Here is a 19,075-nt window from a genome sequence, read left to right on the forward strand (position 1 = left end):
GTAGTTGCCCCATTCCAGTTATTACTTTAGTTGCCCTCCTCTGAACCCTCTCTAGCTCTGCTATGTCTGCCTTGTTTACAGGAGCCCAGAACTGTACACAGTACTCCATGTGTGGTCTGACTAGCGATTTGTAAAGTGGTAGGACTATGTTCATATCACGGGAATCTATGCCCCTTTTGATGCAACCCATTATCTTGTTGGCCTTGGAAGCAGCTGCCTGACACTGGTTTTTGCTGCTTAGTTTGCTGTTTATTAAAATTCCTAGATCCTTTTCCATGTCAGTGTTACCGAGTGTTTTACCATTTAGTATGTACGGGTGACTTGCATTTTTCCTTCCCATGTGCATAACCTTACATTTATCAGTGTTAAACCTCATCTGCCACTTATCTGCCCAAGCCTCCAATCTATCCAGGTCCCTCTGTAGTAGTATACTGTCCTCATCAGTGTAAATTACTTTACACAGTTTAGTGTCATCTGCGAAAATTGATACTTTACTATGCAAGCCTTCTACAAGATCATTAATAAATATATTGAAGAGAATAGGGCCCAATACTGACCCCTGAGGTACTCCGCTAGTGACAGTGACCCAATCTGAGTGTGTACCGTTAATAACCACCCTCTGTTTTCTATCACTCAGCCAGTTACTTACCCACGTTTTCTCCCAGTCCGAGCATTCTCATTTTATATACTAACCTTTTATGCGGTACAGTGTCAAATGCTTTGGAGAAGTCCAGATATACGATATCCATTGATTCGCCGCTGTCAAGTCTAGAACTTACCTCCTCATAGAAACTGATTAAATTAGTTTGACATGACCGATCCCTCACAAAGCCATGCTGATATGGCGTTATTTGCTTATTTCCGTTGAGATGCTCTAATATAGCATCTCTCAGAAAACCTTCAAACAGTTTACCCACAACAGATGTTAAACTTACCGGCCTATAGTTTCCAGGCTCGGTTTTTGGCCCCTTTTTAAATATTGGCACCACATATGCCACGCGCCAATCCTGTGGGACATTCCATGTCAGTATAGAGTCTGCAAATATCAGAAATAAGGGTCTGGCTATTACTTAATTCCTTTAGGATACGGGGGTGTATGCCATCCGGTCCTGGCGATTTGTCTATTTTAATCTTTTTAATATTGTGAATATTGTGAATATTTCAAGCGTAGAATATTATAGGGGTAATTTGTGTAATATTATAGAGGTAATTTGTGTAATTTTAATAACAATAAACTTCAAATCATTTTAAACTGTTAGATGGTGAGTGCCTGTTTTTAAATTTATATACAACCCTGTCTTCTTGTTTGGTGTGGTTCTTTTTGAGTACAAGGCTAGAGGCAAACACTCTGTCCATGGTCTACCTGTTTCCTGCATGGCTTTCTGAATTTTCAGTTTTATTGTCCCGTTCAAGCTTTTGACATGGCCGCTGCTTTGTGGGTGGTACACCGTATGGAAGGCTTGGGTCACCCCTAAAGCTTGCATAACCTCTCTCATCACTTCACCTGTAAAGTGGGAACCTCTATCTGACTCAATAACTTCAGGAACACCATACCTGCATATCAGTTCACTGACCAGTTTCTTTGCGGTGTTCTTTGCACAGGGCTCTGGGTAGACAGATTTTACCTTGAACTTCCCTTAGTCCCTGCTCATTTAGGGTAGTGCCTCTCTTAGTCCAAGATTCTTTTTCTTCTTCATCTGCTTGAGCAGACAGTTTTACCAAAACCTCCACAGACATCTCCTGAGGCTCAAAGGCATTCACCGGTACAGTCTCAGTGTCTCTGGGCTTGAGGGCAGTTTGTTTAGCAGCTCTGTCATTTCCTTTTGATTTATCAGTAATTTGTTTTGTGTGGGCTTTTACCTTTATGACAGCCACTTCTTCAGGTAACAATAGAGAGTTCATTAGTTCAAATACAAAGTCTTTGTTCTTAATGGGCTGGCCTGCCAAATTGGTCCATAATCATGTGCAATACCAAAAGCATACCTGGAATCCGTGTAGATGTTCGCCTTCTTGTCTTTAGCCATTTTACACGCCTCAGAGAGTGCCTTCAACTCTGCCTCCTATGCCGACATGTGAGGAGGGAGTGGTTCAGCAAGTACTACCTCATGCTGTGTGACCACTGCATATCCAGTGTGGAACCGGCCATCCTCTCCCATAAATCTGCTTCCATCTACAAAATACTCAAAATCAGGATTATCAAAAGGCTTGTCATGAACATGCAAAAACCAGGGGTCTCTTGTTGCATCAAATACTCACAACCATGACCTTCTGTTTCCATTAACTCTGTAAGTAATGGACCTGTACCTCCCTCTGCCATTTCTGAATCTGTGATTGGTAACAATGTAGCAGGATTCAGAGTTGTGCATCTCTTAAAGTTAATGAATAGCCCCCCAGAGCGTTTAGCTTGGGGGGGCACAGGCACCTCAGTTATATATGTAGGCTAGGTATATATAGGTACGTTTGTATGTGTGTATATGTGTAGATATATATATACACACTGCTCAAAAAAATAAAGGGAACACTTAAACAACACAATGTAACTCCAAGTCACACTTCTGTGAAATCAAACTATCCACTTAGGAAGCAACACTGAGTGACAATCAATTTCACATGCTGTTGTGCAAATGGGATAGACAACAGGTGGAAATTATAGGCAATTAGCAAGACACCCCCAATAAAGGAGTGGTTCTGCAGGTGGTGACCACAGACCACTTCTCCGTTCCTATGCTTCCTGGCTGATGTTTTGGTCACTTTTAAATGCTAGCGGTGCTTTCACTCTAGTGGTAGCATGAGACGGAGTCTACAACCCACACAAGTGGCTCAGGTAATGCAGCTTATCCAGGATGGCACATCAATGCGAGCTGTGGCAAGAAGGTTTGCTGTGTCTGTCAGCGTAGTGTCCAGAGCATGGAGGCGCTACCAGGAGACAGGCCAGTACATCAGGAGACGTGGAGGAGGCTGTAGGAGGGCAACAACCCAGCAGCAGGACCGCTACCTCCGCCTTTGTGCAAGGAGGAACAGGAGGAGCACAGCCAGAGCCCTGCAAAATGACCTCCAGCAGGCCACAAATATGCATGTGTCTGCTCAAACGGTCAGAAACAGACTCCATGAGGGTGATATGAGGGCCCGACGTCCACAGGTGGGGGTTGTGCTTACAGCCCAACACCATGCAGGACGTTTGGCATTTGCCAGAGAACACCAAGATTGGCAAATTCGCCACTGGCGCCCTGTGCTCTTCACAGATGAAAGCAGGTTCACACTGAGCACATGTGACAGACGTGACAGAGTCTGGAGACGCCGTGGAGAACGTTCTGCTGCCTGCAACATCCTCCAGCATGACCGGTTTGGCATTGGGTCAGTAATGGTGTGGGGTGGCATTTCTTTGGAGGGCCGCACAGCCCTCCATGTGCTCGCCAGAGGTAGCCTGACTGCCATTAGGTACCGAGATGAGATCCTCAGACCCCTTGTGAGACCATATGCTGGTGCGGTTGGCCCTGGGTTCCTCCTAATGCAAGACAATGCTAGACCTCATGTGGCTGGAGTGTGTCAGCAGTTCCTGAAAGACGAAGGCATTGATGCTATGGACTGGCCCACCCGTTCCCCAGACCTGAATCCAATTGAGCACATCTGGGACATCATGTTTCGCTCTATCCACCAACATCACGTTGCACCACAGACTGTCCAGGGAGGTCATACAGGCACGTGGAGGCCACACACACTACTGAGCCTAATTTTGACTTGTTTTAAGGACATTACATCAAAGTTGGATCAGCCTGTAGTGTGTTTTTCCACTTTAATTTTGAGTGTGACTCCAAATCCAGACCTCCATGGGTTGAAAAATTTGATTTCCATTTTTGTGTGATTTTGTTGTCAGCACATTCAACTATGTAAAGAACAAAGTATTTCAGAAGAATATTTAATTAATTCAGATCTAGGATGTGTTATTTTTGTGTTCCCTTTATTTTTTTGAGCTGTGTGTATGTATGTATATATATATAAATATATATATATTATACACATACACATATATGTGTGGGATATATGTGTATATATACAGTTGCAAGAAAAAGTATGTGAACCCTTTGGAATGATATGGATTTCTGCACAAATTGGTCATAAAATGTAATCTGATCTTCATCTAAGTCACAACAATAGACAATCACAGTCTGCTTAAACTAATAACACACAAAGAATTAAATGTTACCATGTTTTTATTGAACACACCATGTAAACATTCACAATGCAGGTGGAAAAAGTATGTGAACCCTTGGATTTGATAACTGGTTGAACCTCCTTTGGCAGCAATAACTTCAACCAATTGTTTCCTGTAGTTGCAGATTAGACGTGCACAACGGTCAGGAGTAATTCTTGACCATTCCTCTTTACAGAACTGTCTCAGTTCAGCAATATTCTTGGGATGTCTGGTATGAATCGCTTTCTTGAGGTCATGCCACAGCATCTCAATCGGGTTGAGGTCAGGAATCTGACTGGGCCACTCCAGAAGGTGTATTTTCTTATGTTTAAACCATTCTGTTGTTGATTTACTTCTATGCTTTGGGTCGTTGTCCTGTTGCAACACCCATCTTCTGTTGAGCTTCAGCTGGTGGACAGATGTCCTTAAGTTCTCCTACAAAATGTCTAGATAAACTTTGGAATTCATTTTTCCTTTGATGATAGCAATCCGTCCAGGCCCTGACGCAGCAAAGCAGCCCCAAACCATGATGCCCCCACCACCATACTTCACAGTTGGGTTGAGGTTTTGATGTTGGTGTGTTGTGCCTCTTTTTCTCCACACATAGTGTTGTGTGTTTCTTCCAAACAACTCAACTTTGGTTTCATCTGTCCACAGAATATTTTGCCAGTACTGCTGTGGGACATCCAGGTGCTCGTGTGCAAACTGTAAACGTGCAGCAATGTTTTTTTTGGACAGCAGTGGCTTCCTCTGTGGTATCCTCCAATGAAATCCATTCTTGTTTAGTGTTTTACGTATCATAGATTAGCTAACAGGGATGTTAGCATATGCCAGAGACTTTTGTAAGTCTTTAGCTGACACTCTAGGATTCTTCTTCACCTCATTGAGCAGTCTGCGCTGTGCTCTTGCAGTCATCTTTACAGGACGGCCACTCCTAGGGAGAGTAGCAGCAGTGCTGAACTTTCTCCATTTATAGACAATTTGTCTTACCGTGGACTGATGAACAGCAAGGCTTTTGGAGATACTTTTACAACCCTTTCCAGCTTTATGCAAGTCAACAATTCTTAATCGTAGGTCTTCTGAGAGCTCTTTTGTGCGAGGCATCATTCACATCAGGCAATGCTTCTTGTGAAAAGCAAAGCCAGAACTGGTGTGTGTTTTATAGGGCAGGGCAGCTGTAACCAACACCTCCAATCTCATCTCATTGATTGGACTCCAGTTGGCTGACACCTCACTCCAATTAGCTCTTGGAGATGTCATTAGTCTAGGGGTTCACATACTTTTTCCACCTGCACTGTAAATGTTTACTTGGTGTGTTCAATAAAAACATGGTAACATTTAATTCTTTGTGTGTTATTAGTTTAAGCAGACTGTGATTGTCTATTGTTGTGACTTAGATGAAGATCAGATCACATTTTATGACCAATTTGTGCAGAAATCCATATCATTCCAAAGGGTTCACATACTTTTTCTTGCAACTGTATATATATAAAAAAAGAAAAGGTAGTGGCAGCACCGTCCCTGATGCAAGCTGGTGGGTGCAAGAGCCCAATGTGGATTTAAGCTAATCCAAAAATACAAAATAGAAAAGATGGGCCTTGAGCTTGAGGAAGGCTCCTGTCTAGAGCCGAAACGTCGCATGTCCCACTGGGGTAAATAAAGACTTTTTGTATTTTTTACTTTCTGGAGTGCTGCCCATCTTTTCTATTTTTTTTATATATATATATATATATATATATATATTAGTGTTTCCCCCCCCCCCCCCCCCTCTTCTCTCTCTTTTCCCGCTCTTTTGTTTTAGGGTACCTGTAAAGGTGTTCTGAGGTAACAGTTTTTTTTTCCTGTTCTGGGATGTTGGCTGGCTGAAGAATCCTGGAAGCTGATTGGTGGAGAGCGGTTGCTGGGGGGAGAATTCCGGAGATTTGATTTGTTCTGGTGATTGCGGTGGGAATCTTGTCCCCTTTATATTGCAGCTGCTCCGGTGGTTCGTGCCCAGTCTGAAGAGTGAAGAGGAGCATCGCCCCGCCCTCCCCCCCTTTTAAAAAAAAAAAAAAGAGAGGTTTTGTCGCTTTGCTGAGTTAGTGGGGCAGAATCACTCAGTGTAGCTGGGTGGATGTAGTTCTAATTAATTGATTATGCTTATGGGTTATTGAATTAATTATTTATTGGAGAAGTATTTATAATTATTTAATTATTTACGATAATTTATTCTGGTGTTAATTTAATTAAGGTAACCCATAATAAAGCATTGCGGCCATTGTTTATCCAACCCAGATTGTGGTGTCTTATTTATTATTATTAAGTTCTTATGAGGAGGGTGCGATGTGCCTCCATGCTATCTGGCATGAGGAGGGAACATTGTAACCTCATACTTGACTGAGTATGCCTTGATTGTCATGTGGTGTTTGTACCACTAGAGGGTAGTCAAGGACAATGTCAGATGCTTTTTCCACCATGAGCTGGACAGCCGCCACAGCTCTGATACATGAAGGAGCTCCCCTGGGCAGAGAAATGGTCTGTGCCTATCACCATGTTTTTGAGTGCGTACTGTTGTACTGTGTCCCTGGAGCTCTGAACAAAACAGGTTAAACGGTTGATCATAGTCTGGGATTCCTTACAGACAATATTGCCAGTTTCAGAGTGAAAAAGGACTCGATTGCATGTTCCGTCAGACAAAAAGGATCTGACAACAGGCAATCATACAAAGGCTGCATAAGCATGGATGCATGCCTTATCCAAGGTCTGCAGTATGAGACCAGACCCCCCTGAGGGAGTTTTATGTCCTTCACGGCTTGTTTTCTCTCCTCAGTAAGGTGCCTTGCACCCTCTGAGAGGCAATGTCCCAGAAATGTACCTCTTGACTGGCAGTATTGCAGTTTTTCTCTGGAGACTTTATATCTACTTTCTGCAAGAAATATCAACAATGACAGTGTGGCTTCCTTATAGTTTTTCCGGTTTTCTGCACACAAAAGTAAATCATCAACATATTGTAACAGTACAATGTCATCAGGAATTTGCCATCCAGATGATACTGACTGTAAAGCTTGTGTGTACATGGTAGGTGAATTCTGTGCTCCTTGGGGTAGAACTGTCCATGCATATTGATTACCTTTTGAATGTAAATGCGAACAGGTATTGACAGGCAGGGTGTAGAGGAACACTGAAAAATGCATTTGTCACTTCTATCACAGTGAAGTGTGTAGCAGTTGGTGGTACCTGTGATAACAAAGTGTGAGGGTTTGGTACAATGGGAGTCTGCAGCACCGTGACCTTATTGACCTCCCTAAGATCATGAACCATCCTGTATGTTACTGGTTGTCCCTTTACTGGTTTCTTCTTAACTGGGAACAGAGGTGTATTTGCTGGTGAACTGGTCCTTACTAAGACACCCTTTCTCTCATATTGTCATGAGGAAGGGCTGGAATTGTTTCTGGTAGCCCGAAACGCGTAGACAAGACTGCTATTTTTGTAACTGATGGATGAGATTTTACCGCAAGCAAAATAAATTTACATTCCTTTATCAAAGTGGAGCTGGATTTTTTCAACCTTTTTTTGCATTTCTCTCATATTGTTTCACTTGTAAGGCTACTGACTGTTCTTGGGCATGACTCAAGGGGTACTGCTTAACACAGGGTGGTTGGCAACCTGGTTTGAGATGAACCATGAAAGGGGTAACATTAAGTTTCCCAATGTCTAACTTTGTGGATGCCCATAACTTGTCCGGGACTACCTGTAACTCCCCACAATCCTTGTAGTGTAAATGGCATCCTATGTCGGGCTCTAGGCACAGGGCCATAACTTGACACAGAACCTCATCCGAGGCGCCTATGTCTGCCTGTGTGGTAACGTCCTCATTAAAATGAATATGTGCCCCCAGTGCCTGCAAAACATCAGTGCCTAGCAGATTAAAAGGAATATTTTCTTTGACCAACAACTTGTGTTACCACCCTGCTATCTTTAATCTTCAATTTTATAGGCAATGTTTCTGGAACAACTACTTCCCCCGTGAAACCAGACGTGGGTACACGCTGTGCACTTATCTGCAATGGTTTAACATAATCCTGATTTATCACTGTTTTGGCTGCCCCCGTGTCTACCAGAAAGGGAACTTGTTGATTCCCCCACCTGAACCGGTATTTGTATTTGACATCCTGCTTTTGCTGTACTTATGGCAGATGAGGACATGGGGTTGCCGGCAGCCTATTGTGAACCCACAGAGGCCGGGGTGTGCGCAGGCCCCTGAGTATGAGGATCCTGCTCCTTGGAGAAGGGAACGACAGTTTCTCCGAATATGTCCTGGTTTTCCACAATTGTAACATTTAAAATCATTCCTCCTCTGTCTCCCTTGCTCAGACCATGGTCTCTGTTGACCATGGACCATGTTTATCTTTGAGGGCTTGGAACTAGACATGTCTAGCTCCAGACCTTTTGCAGCAGCAACTATTTGAGGTAATGGTGTTACCCTCCATTCTGGTTTGCAGGCTTTCAATTTTGCCTACAAAATCAATCCTTCCATGAAGGCAGATGTCAACAGTTTCTTTCCCATTGGTCCTGTCGTGTCCCATCCCATGTCTGTCAACACAGTCCGTAGTCTGGATTCAAATGACACCACGTCCTCCTTGGTCTCCTGTACTACATCCTTCAGGCTCCGTGCACTGTCATCTTCTTTTGTCCTTGCCCATTTCCCAAAAATTCTACAGTATTCTGTCCCTGAGATCTCAGCCTTCTCCCAATCACCCCATGCTAAATTCTGCTTATTCTTCACCCTCTCATTAAGCAACTGCTCCTTAAGGGGGCTGTAAGAAGACTCTCCCATTTTTAAAGCCATTAAATCATTTAAGTCAGCCCATGTTGCTGTGTAAGTGACCTGAATCTGCTGTGACATATGGTGGGCGTGCATTGGTCTTGTCAGTGGGTCAGGGATCCTACCCAGAAGCCCCATTTGGTCCTTAGGACTCCATGGTGCATATGTTACTTTATGCTGATGGGTGTACTGGGGTTGGGCAGGTGGTCCCTGTGGAGCCTGATTGTCCCCATCCCCACCACCAGCCGCATCGCCGGCCACAGGTGAAGGCTGTGGGACAAAACCTGTTCTCACGGTTACTGGAAACAGTCCTGCACGATGTTGTCTATGTCTTGGTGCTCCACAGACCCTACACATGTCAGTCCAGTCAGGGTTTTGAATGTCACATAATCAATCATTGTCCCTCAACTATCATCGGATAAGCCGGTGGTGGAGCGGGGGGGGCAGAGGGAAAACCATGCTCCCCCTTCTTTTTCCCTTGAGGATCGGACTTGGTATCGTAATACAGATTACCTCACATATTTCTGCACACCCAGATTACCTCTCATATTTCTGCACACCCAGTGCTGATTCTCCACATGATTTGCGACTTTACACCAAGCGTTCACTATCTCCTCACATTCATGATCCTTTATCCACCCTCCATTTAACTCCTTAAATTTCTGCCACGTTCTAGGGTTTAAATTTCCATACTTCATCCCAGCCTTTTCTAACACTTTCTCAGTCTTTTTCCTATCTTGTTTACCTTCCATATCCTCTACCACTTCCTTAGCCAGTTTGTAGCCCTCAGGGATTGGATGGGAGTTTTCCATTTTACTTTCCAATCCCTTAACTGAATGCACTAATTATCTCCAGACATCTGTATTTTTAATTCCATGCTTGTCCCTTCCTCGTGGTGCTTCCCCACTAGACTTCCTTCCTCTAGTGTACACTACGTAGGACAGCAGAATACCAACCCCTACCTGATTTTAGAAGCGCATTTTCGGGTTCCAGGGCTCCTGATTGCCCTGTGCTGCATTCATTGTGATTCTATATCACGATACCAAGTGCAAACCCAAAGGTGTTCCAAAAAACAATATTATCCATACCCAGCGATCATAGGAATGACGTGGTTGGGGTTCTTACCTCTCAAATATGTCTCGACCTTAAGTAGACCTTTTATACTTCCCCACAGTCCCGATCCCAGGCAGAAAGGCAAAGGAGACACAGATAGATTTGTAAGAATAAGCACTGTTTTTAGATAATCTGTGCGTCCTGGTCCCTCTCCTTAATCGGTCGGAGTTGTTGGGAGGAGTTCACTGGTCCAGCCCCACGTTGATGGCGCCAAGAATTGTCAGGGTAAGACCCCTACTTCTATGAGCTGCTGGGGTCCAAATCAGATAAAAATGCGAGTACTCGGAAGAGATAAACAATACAGACTCAAGGTTGTATCAGAATGATCTCTTATCTTTATTGGGCGGATACAAAATATTTATACCCATTTTCTAGAACTCAAGCCAAACAGATATCGTCATTTTACGTAAGCATCGCGTGATTAATACTAATAATAATAATTTCTTTTTTGATGTTTGCATGTCAAGCATATTTAATTACGAAAAAAAACTTATCTTATCCTTGAGTTGTTCATCCTTGAGAAGTATCTAGAACCAGTTGTACTCCCAGAACATCAGGCACACATAGTTCTGAGAACTAACAAGTAATTAACTTTGTCTCAAGTACACACGGCTCAGCAATTCTCTATTCTGACCTAAAATAAACCAGCAAAGTAAAATGGAATCCAAGATACAAAATGAAGGTGCAATCCCTGACAAGGTCTCATGCACACGAACGTATTTTCATTCCGTGTCCGTTCCCTTTTTTTTGCCATTCATTTCAATGGGTCCGCAAAAAAAAAAACAGAAGGTACTCCATGTGCATTGCGTTTCCGTTCTGCAAAAAAATAGAACAAGTCCTATTATTGTCTGCGTTACGGACAATGATAAGACTGTTCTATTAGGGTCCAGCTGTTCCGTTCCGCAAAATACAGAATGCACACGGACGTCATCCGTATTTTTTGTGGATGCAGTTTTGCGGACCGCAAAATACATACGGTCGTGTGCATGAGGCCTAAAACAGCTGATCGGCGCAGGTGCCGGACTCGGAACCCCATCCACCCTGGAGATAGGTTATCATTTTATTTTCCATCCTGCACACTGTGAGCATTATGTGTGGTGTTTCTGCCTGAATTGTTGCGCGGAAAAACCCACAGTGTAATACAGTACCAGCAATGTATGGGATAATACAAATCTCATTACACTTTGTTGTTTGTCTGTGTGAACATTGACTTGCCGTGCAGATTTTGGAATCCCCCGCATGTCCATTTGTGTGATTTTTGGTGCAGATTTTATCCTTTTCAATGGAAGGGTGAGATCTGCATGAAATCCGCAAGTAAGGCCTCTTTCACACTTGCGTTGTTGGGATCCGGCATGCACTTCCGTTGCCGGAGGTACCTGCCGGATCCGGAAAAACGCAAGTGTACTGAAAGCATTTGAAGACGGAACCGTCTTCCAAATGCTTTCAGTGTTACTATGGCACCCAGGACGCTATTAAAGTCCTGGTTGCCATAGTAGGAGCGGGGAGCGGGGGAGCGGTATACTTACAGTCCGTGCGGCTCCCGGGGCGCTCCAGAATGACGTCAGAGCGCCCCATGCGCATGGATCACGTGATCGCATGCGATCACGTGATCCATGCGCTTGGGGCGCCCTGACGTCACTCTGGAGCGCCCCGGGAGCCGCACGGACGGTAAGTACACTGCTCCCCCGCTCCCCGCTACACTTACCATGGCTGTCAGGACTTTAGCGTCCCGGCAGCCATGGTAACCACTCTGAAAAAGCTAAATGTCGGCTCCGGCAATGCGCCGAAACGACGTTTAGCTTAAGGCCGGATCCGGATCAATGCCTTTCAATGGGCATTAATTCCGGATCCGGCCTTGCGGCAAGTGTTCCGGATTTTTGGCCGGAGCAAAAAGCGCAGCATGCTGCGGTATTTTCTCCGGCCAACAAACGTTCCGTACCGGAACTGAAGACATCCTGATGCATCCTGAACGGATTACTCTCCATTCAGAATGCATTAGGATAATCCTGATCAGGATTCTTCCGGCATAGAGCCCCGACGACGGAACTCTATGCCGGAAGACAATAACGCAGGTGTGAAAGAGCCCTTACACATGCACCAAACAGCCTTCAGAATTCTGAATAAAAAATTCTAAAAAGGGTTTTTTAGGACAAAGTACACAAACTCTGACAAGAGTGTTCATAGCCTTTAAAGGGGATGTCCCACGAAAAATATTAAACAATTTTCAATTGTATGTAATTAAACATTATTTTTTTTTTTAATAGTGTTTATTTAACATTTTGCATTAAAATACAACACTCCCAAGGGGAGAACAAAGAAGAAACAATCTTCCATGATACATGCACTCACATCAGCAAGTCCATTATTAACATATATCTTGACCATAAAAGACATATAAATGACTTTAATACAAGGTGTCGCTGTTGTCTCTAAGATGCTTCTAGAACTCACACAATCACATACACTCTCACATACATACAATGGGTGATACATTCGCCACCTTCAATGACTCAAGTCGTGCCCTCAGCTTGGACCCAAAGGCCCCAGATATCATCAAATCGATCAGTCAATCCCCTTGCCTCGTATGTCAATTTATACATTTGCAGGTCATTATTTATAAGGAGTACCCATTGGCTCACTGTAGGACACTTGGGCGGTTTCCAGTTCAAAAGTATATTCTTCCTCCCATAGAACATCAACAATCTTAACAGTATTCGATTATATTTGGAAGGAGTAGCATCAGAAACTAACCCTAGTAAGCATATTACAGGATTACAAATCCCTGGGAGCCCCAACCTAACATTAATAAAGTTACAAATTCCCTTCCAGTATGTCTTTATCACCGGGCAGAGCCACACCATATGGAAGAAAGAGCCCCTCGCCTCTCCACATCTATCACATCCCGGATTCAGTATTTGTCGCATCTGATAGAGACGCAGTGGGGTCAAGTACACTCTGTGCATCCACTTCACTTGAATGAGCTGATCTCTCGCACTTATAACCGACGTCCTCCATCTCAGACGCCACTCCTCCAAATGAGAATCCTCCAACTCTGGAATATCCTCAGCCCATTTAACAAAGGAACGCCTAATAGGAGATTCTTGCATTTTAACAATTTCAGCATAAAAGGAAGAAATAGGTTTGCACGGGATTTTCCTCCTGGCTACTGACTCTAATGGGCCGCACTCTAAATTTAGGGATAGGGCTTTAAATTGTTTCTCTCAGGCATGTCTCAGTTGGAGGAAGCGGTAAAAACTCGTCTGGGGCAGCCGGAACTCAGCTCGTAGCCTCTCAAAGGAGCGGAAGATCCCGTCATGGAACAATTGTGTTAGATATTTAAGGCCCTTCCTAGGCCAGAATTCAAAGTCGGAAAGGTGCAAGAGCTCTGGAAGAAGCTTGTTACGCCATAGTGGGATATAGGGGGACCATGTGTCTCCCGCCTGATTTTCCGTATGTATCTCCACAAACCTCACCCAAGCCTCGCTAACTGTTACCATAGAGTCCGTATAAGTCCCCGGACCTGCGGGTTTCCCCCCCCTGTATACCAGATTAGTTAGAGCTTCATATGATCCAGCCAGCGCCGCTTCTAATACCACCGCAGGGTTATTGGCATCTGCCCTAATCCACCAAGATGCATACATTAGGCGCGTAGCTATATAATAAATATACATATCTGGTAGCTGCAAACCCCCCTGTATGTAGGAAGCCTTCAGCGTCTTTCTCGCAAGTCTGGGGGACCGATGGAGCCACAAGAAACGGGAAAAGGATCTATCCAAAATGTCAAAATGGGACTTAGGGATCCTTACTGGCGCTGCTCTATAAATATACAGAAGTTTGGGAAGTAACACCATCTTAACAATGTTAATTCTTCCCACCAGGGTCAGCGGAAGATTTTCCCAGGCCTCCAGCTTACGCGTGACATATTCCATGGTAGGCCTCAAGTTCAATTGACAAAACTGTCTAGGGTCCCTATGGATATGTATCCCTAGGTAAAGAAAGCTATCTACTACTCTCAGGGGGGATATCGGGGAGATATCTACAGCTTCATCTACATCTATTATACATAAACTAGACTTGGCCCAGTTTACCCGTAATCCTGAGTACCTCCCATAATCATTCACCACATCCAGCAGGGTTTCTAAGGAGGGGCCAGGGTCAGCCAAGTAGACTAACAGGTCATCCGCGTATAGTGATACCTTCTCCTGAATCCCCGCTACCGTCCACCCCTCTATCAGAGAGCTATTATTGATCAATTGTGTCAAAGGTTCCATTATCAGGGCGAACAACAATGGGGACAAAGGGCACCCTTGTCTAGTGCCTCTATACAACCTGAAGGGCCGGGACATGACTCCATTCACTCTAATCCGTGCTGTAGGTGTCTGGTATAACAATTGGACCCACTTGACAAAGGAGGAAGGGAAACCAAGACAGAACATTGTCTCCCAAATAAAATGCCTCTCCACAGAGTCAAAGGCCTTCTCGTTATCCAGGGACGCCAAGACTCTTGAACCCGCATTATCGTGCCTGACCTGCAAGTTGGTGAATAATCTTCTAAGATTTATATCCGTCGTCTTCCCGGGCATAAAACCAGATTGATCAGGGTCAATAATGGACAGTATCACCCCGCCAAGACGCCTAGCCAGGACTTTGGCCAAGATTTTCGCGTCCGTGTTTAGAAGGGAAATCGGCCTGTATGATGCACACTGATCCGGAGGCTTCCCGACTTTGTGAATTACGACGATGGTCGCCTCTCCAAAGGAAGAAGGCAACTTCCCGGATTCACATGCATAATCAAAAAGCCTGAGTAAACGTGCAGATTGTAAATTAACGTCTAACCTGTACCATTCAATCGGGAAGCCGTCCGGACCAGGTGACTTCCCAGGTGCCATGTCCTCGATTGCTGCCCTGACCTCCCCATCATCAATAGGTCTCCCTAGATATCTACTATCAGCCGCAGCCAAAGGAGTAAGTGGGATGGATTGAAGGAATGAACGGATCCCATCTGGGGAGGAAGTGGATTTAGAACTGTACAGGTCAGTATAAAACTGAACAAACTGTTCACAAATATCCGCCGGCCGATATACCTTCAGCCATCCCCGCAGGTAATGTGCGGAACTACCGTCTGCTGCGCCTCAGTCCTAGCCAGGAAAGCCAAGGCACTCCCATTTTTGTCGCCATCTGCAAAGACCAGGCGCCTCTGGAACAGCAACCTCTTCTGGGTGTACTCAGTGAGATGCAGGGTAAGTTTCCTCTGTGCCTCGTCTCATAAACTACGGTTCACATCATTAGGGTCTGTGATGAAAGCCTGTTCCTTCCCTACTACCTCGTCTTCTAGTTTAATTCTGGTGGCACTCAGCTCTTTTCTGTAAGATGCAATTGCCTGAATCAACGTACCACGCAGGACAACTTTAAATGCCTCCCACTCCACCAAAGGGTTAGCAGAGCCCTCATTAAGTTCCCAATAATCTTTCATCCCCTGTTGCGCAGCCCAAGCCACCGGCAGCACCTCAAGCCATTTACTATTTAGGCTCCATTGCCTTTCGGCAGGTGCAAGCGGTTGTCTCAGAACCACCAACAGGGGGGCATGGTCAGAAATGCCTCTTGGCAAATATTCCGTGGCCACTAGCGAGGGCAGCAGCTCCTTACTGAGAAATACTAAATCGATCCGGGAGAGCGCTGCATAGGAAGCCGAATAGCAAGAGTATTGTCGAATATCAGGGTGCATATATCTCCATCCCTCTGTTAGAGCAAATACCTCTGCCCAGGAATTCAACGCATCAGTATGCGACCCCCCAGGGCGAAGCCTATCCATTGTCCGGTCCAACACCGCATTATAATCCCCAAGCACAATCAGAGGCGCCGGAGGCAACGTTGCAACTCTTTTCATAATTTCATCCAACACATCCCTCTGAAAAGGGGGGGGGGGGACATACACCCCTATCACAATATACTCGATGCCTCTGATTGCAGCGTGAAGGATCACAAAACGTCCCATCATGTCAGTCTGAACAGAGCAGGAACGGAAGGGAAGGGACTTCGCCACCAGAATTGACACACCTCTTGCTCTGGAAGTATACACTGCATGGTAAGCTGCTCCCACCCAAGGCTTCTTCAACGCTAGCAGCTTCCGCCCCTGCAGATGTGTCTCCTGCAATATCAACATATCAGGGTTATGTTTCTTTATAAAATTGAAAACAAGTGATCTTTTAATTTTATCATTTAGTCCCCTGACATTCCAGGAGACAAACCTACAGATAGCCATCACGGCGGAGTGTCAAAGTTATACCATACGAGGAAAATGCACCACCCAAGCCATACATACACACAATCACACCCATACATCAAGAATGCAGTATAAACAACCCAACATGCCCAGAACAGCGGGCAAATCCCCCCACCCTGCGCAGATAACCCCAACCTATCCAAGCTTGAATATCCCATGATCAATCTCCTCTCTAGTAGATCAGGACGGGGAGGCCCGTGCTGCCACCCACCACTCTAGGTAAACCCAAGAACTGAACCTAGGCAGTAGGGCAACACAATTTTAGCACAAACAGCTCCCACATATAAAGTGACCATCCTGAACATAAAATAAGACTCTCAGTACACAAGTCCCATTATACTCAGCCCCTGCGATCGAGCCAGTCTGACGCCTCCTCTGGGGTGGTGAAAAATTTCACCACTTCTCCATCCTGGATTCTGAGACGCGCCGGATACATCATGGCGTAGACCAGGCCTTTCTCCCGCAACCGAACTCTCACTTCTGTGAATTGCCTGCGTTGTTTCTGCACCTCTGTAGAGAAGTCCGGGTAGAAGGAAATCCGGACGTTATCAAAATGAATGTCCTTCATACGACGGACCGTAGCCAGAATAGCATCCCGGTCTCTATAATTTAGCACTTTAAAGATAAAAGGACGTGGCGGGGCTCCAGGGGGCAGAGGACGAGTAGGAATCCTGTGCGCCCTCTCCACTGCAAAAGTCCCCGAGAGGGTAATTGGGTTCAGGATTTGTTTGATAAGGCGCTCCGTAAATTCCTCAGGGGAAGGGCCCTCTGCCCTCTCCGGTAAGCCCATAATCCTAATATTATTTCTCCTGTTTCGATTTTCAGCGTCTTCCACTTTTGCCGCCAGGGTTTTAACTTGGTTTTGCAAAGCACGGACCACCGAATCCTCACGTTGGACCGTATCTTCCACCTCTCCCAGCCTTCTCTCCACCTCAGTTGTTCTCTCACGGATCTTATCGATATCATGCCTGAGGAGAGTTAGGTCGGCCTGTACATGGTCAATTTTGACCGTGAGTGTCGTTTGGCAGTTAGTAATGGCCGTCATGACTTTTGCAAGATCCACCTCCGGACGTTCAGAAGAAGCCCCAGCATTGTGGCCATCTGTCTGGCTCATATTGTCGAGCATCAACTTAGGAGGGATAGCAGGCCCTGAGGTGCCCGTTTTGCGGCCCATAAAATCTTCAGCAACCAACGCTTGTGGCCTAATATAAGTGTTGAACCTCTCTCTGCTGAGGATAACGTAGACACAGTGTCCCCAACCGGCGTCACACCGCCCCAGGTAAATCTCTTTGATGATACAGAAGAAGAAAAGGTTCTCTACCTGGAAAACGGGCTACAGAGGGAGAGGTATAGCCGTCTTCAGTGCTGCAGCCAAGATGGCGCCCGCAGCGTCAAACGCACAGGGATCGCAGGCTCACCGTCCGGCCAGGGAAGAAGTTAAGTGAACCCACCGGATTAAACCTCCAGACTCCACTTGACCTCCGGTGCAGGTAAGTATGGCAGGGAATCCCTTTTCACCGGCTCCCCCACCGATAGATCCGGCCAGCAGGCAGGGATGACGTCTGGTAATGTCGTCTGGTTAGTAGGCCCGGCCCCAGGGTGTTGTCCGGCAGTCGCCGCAGGACACAGGGTCAGACGAAACTTAGGGGGGACAATCACAGAGACTCACTGAGGGTCTTTAGGCAGAAATTCAGAGTCCACCAGAGCGGATGGTCAGGATACAAACAGGATAGAATCGGAGCTGAAGCGACCTGCGTCCTCACTCCATGCCGGTCAGGCCACGCCCCCCCGTAATTAAACATTTAGTATAGTCACTGATATTTCTGTGTAGCGCCACCCGCTGTTTGCTCTTTTTCTAATTTCTCTGTCCTGCTGACTGAAATGGAAGCGCATGCTCAGTTACATCCGTCAACGGCCACCAGCTGCAGCAGAAAGTGCATGTCCCCTAAAGCCTCATGCAGACGTCTGTGGAACACGGTCCGCGAGATACCGGACTGGCATTGCAGGAGTGCACCGCGTCATAGCAACCAATGTTGGCCACTGAATCTATAATATGCACTTTATTGTGTTTTCTTATGTACGGCTCGAATGTGGACCCATTCACTTCAATGGGGCTGCAAAAGATGTGGGCAGCACTCCATGTGCTGTCTGCATCCGTTGCTCCGTTCCGTGGCCCCGCTAAAAAAATGTAACATGTCCTATTCTTGTCCGCGCTTTGCGGACAAGAATAGGCATTTATATTGAAAGCTGTCCGTGCCGTTCCGCAAATTGCGGAATGTGCACGGACGCCATCCGTGTTTTGCGGATCCGTGATTTGCGGACCGCAAAACACACCACGGTCGTGTGCATGCGGCCCTTGTCTGTAATACGGACAAGAATAGGACACGTGTTAAGGCTGGCCGCAGGCTAGCCTGGATTTGTGGGAGGGGCCGGTACCTGTCTTAAGCAGTCTGGCTCTCCCAGGCAGCACGTCGGCATTCGGACGTCTGCTACTTCCGGGTGTGACGTCATCAGCAAGCGTCCTGCACGAGTCGGATCTCAGAGAAGCCGGGTGTACCTTTCACTTCAGTCTGCAAGCTGTTCAGGTCGTTTTCCAAGATAACTGGTTTGTTTGGGGAGCGTGGCAACGTGGAGGAGGGTAGGAGGGTGTGTAGAGAGGGGGAAGTGTGCCGGAGGATCGCTT

This window comes from Bufo bufo, chromosome 3, assembly GCF_905171765.1.
Source record: "Bufo bufo chromosome 3, aBufBuf1.1, whole genome shotgun sequence".
Lineage (NCBI taxonomy): Eukaryota > Metazoa > Chordata > Amphibia > Anura > Bufonidae > Bufo > Bufo bufo.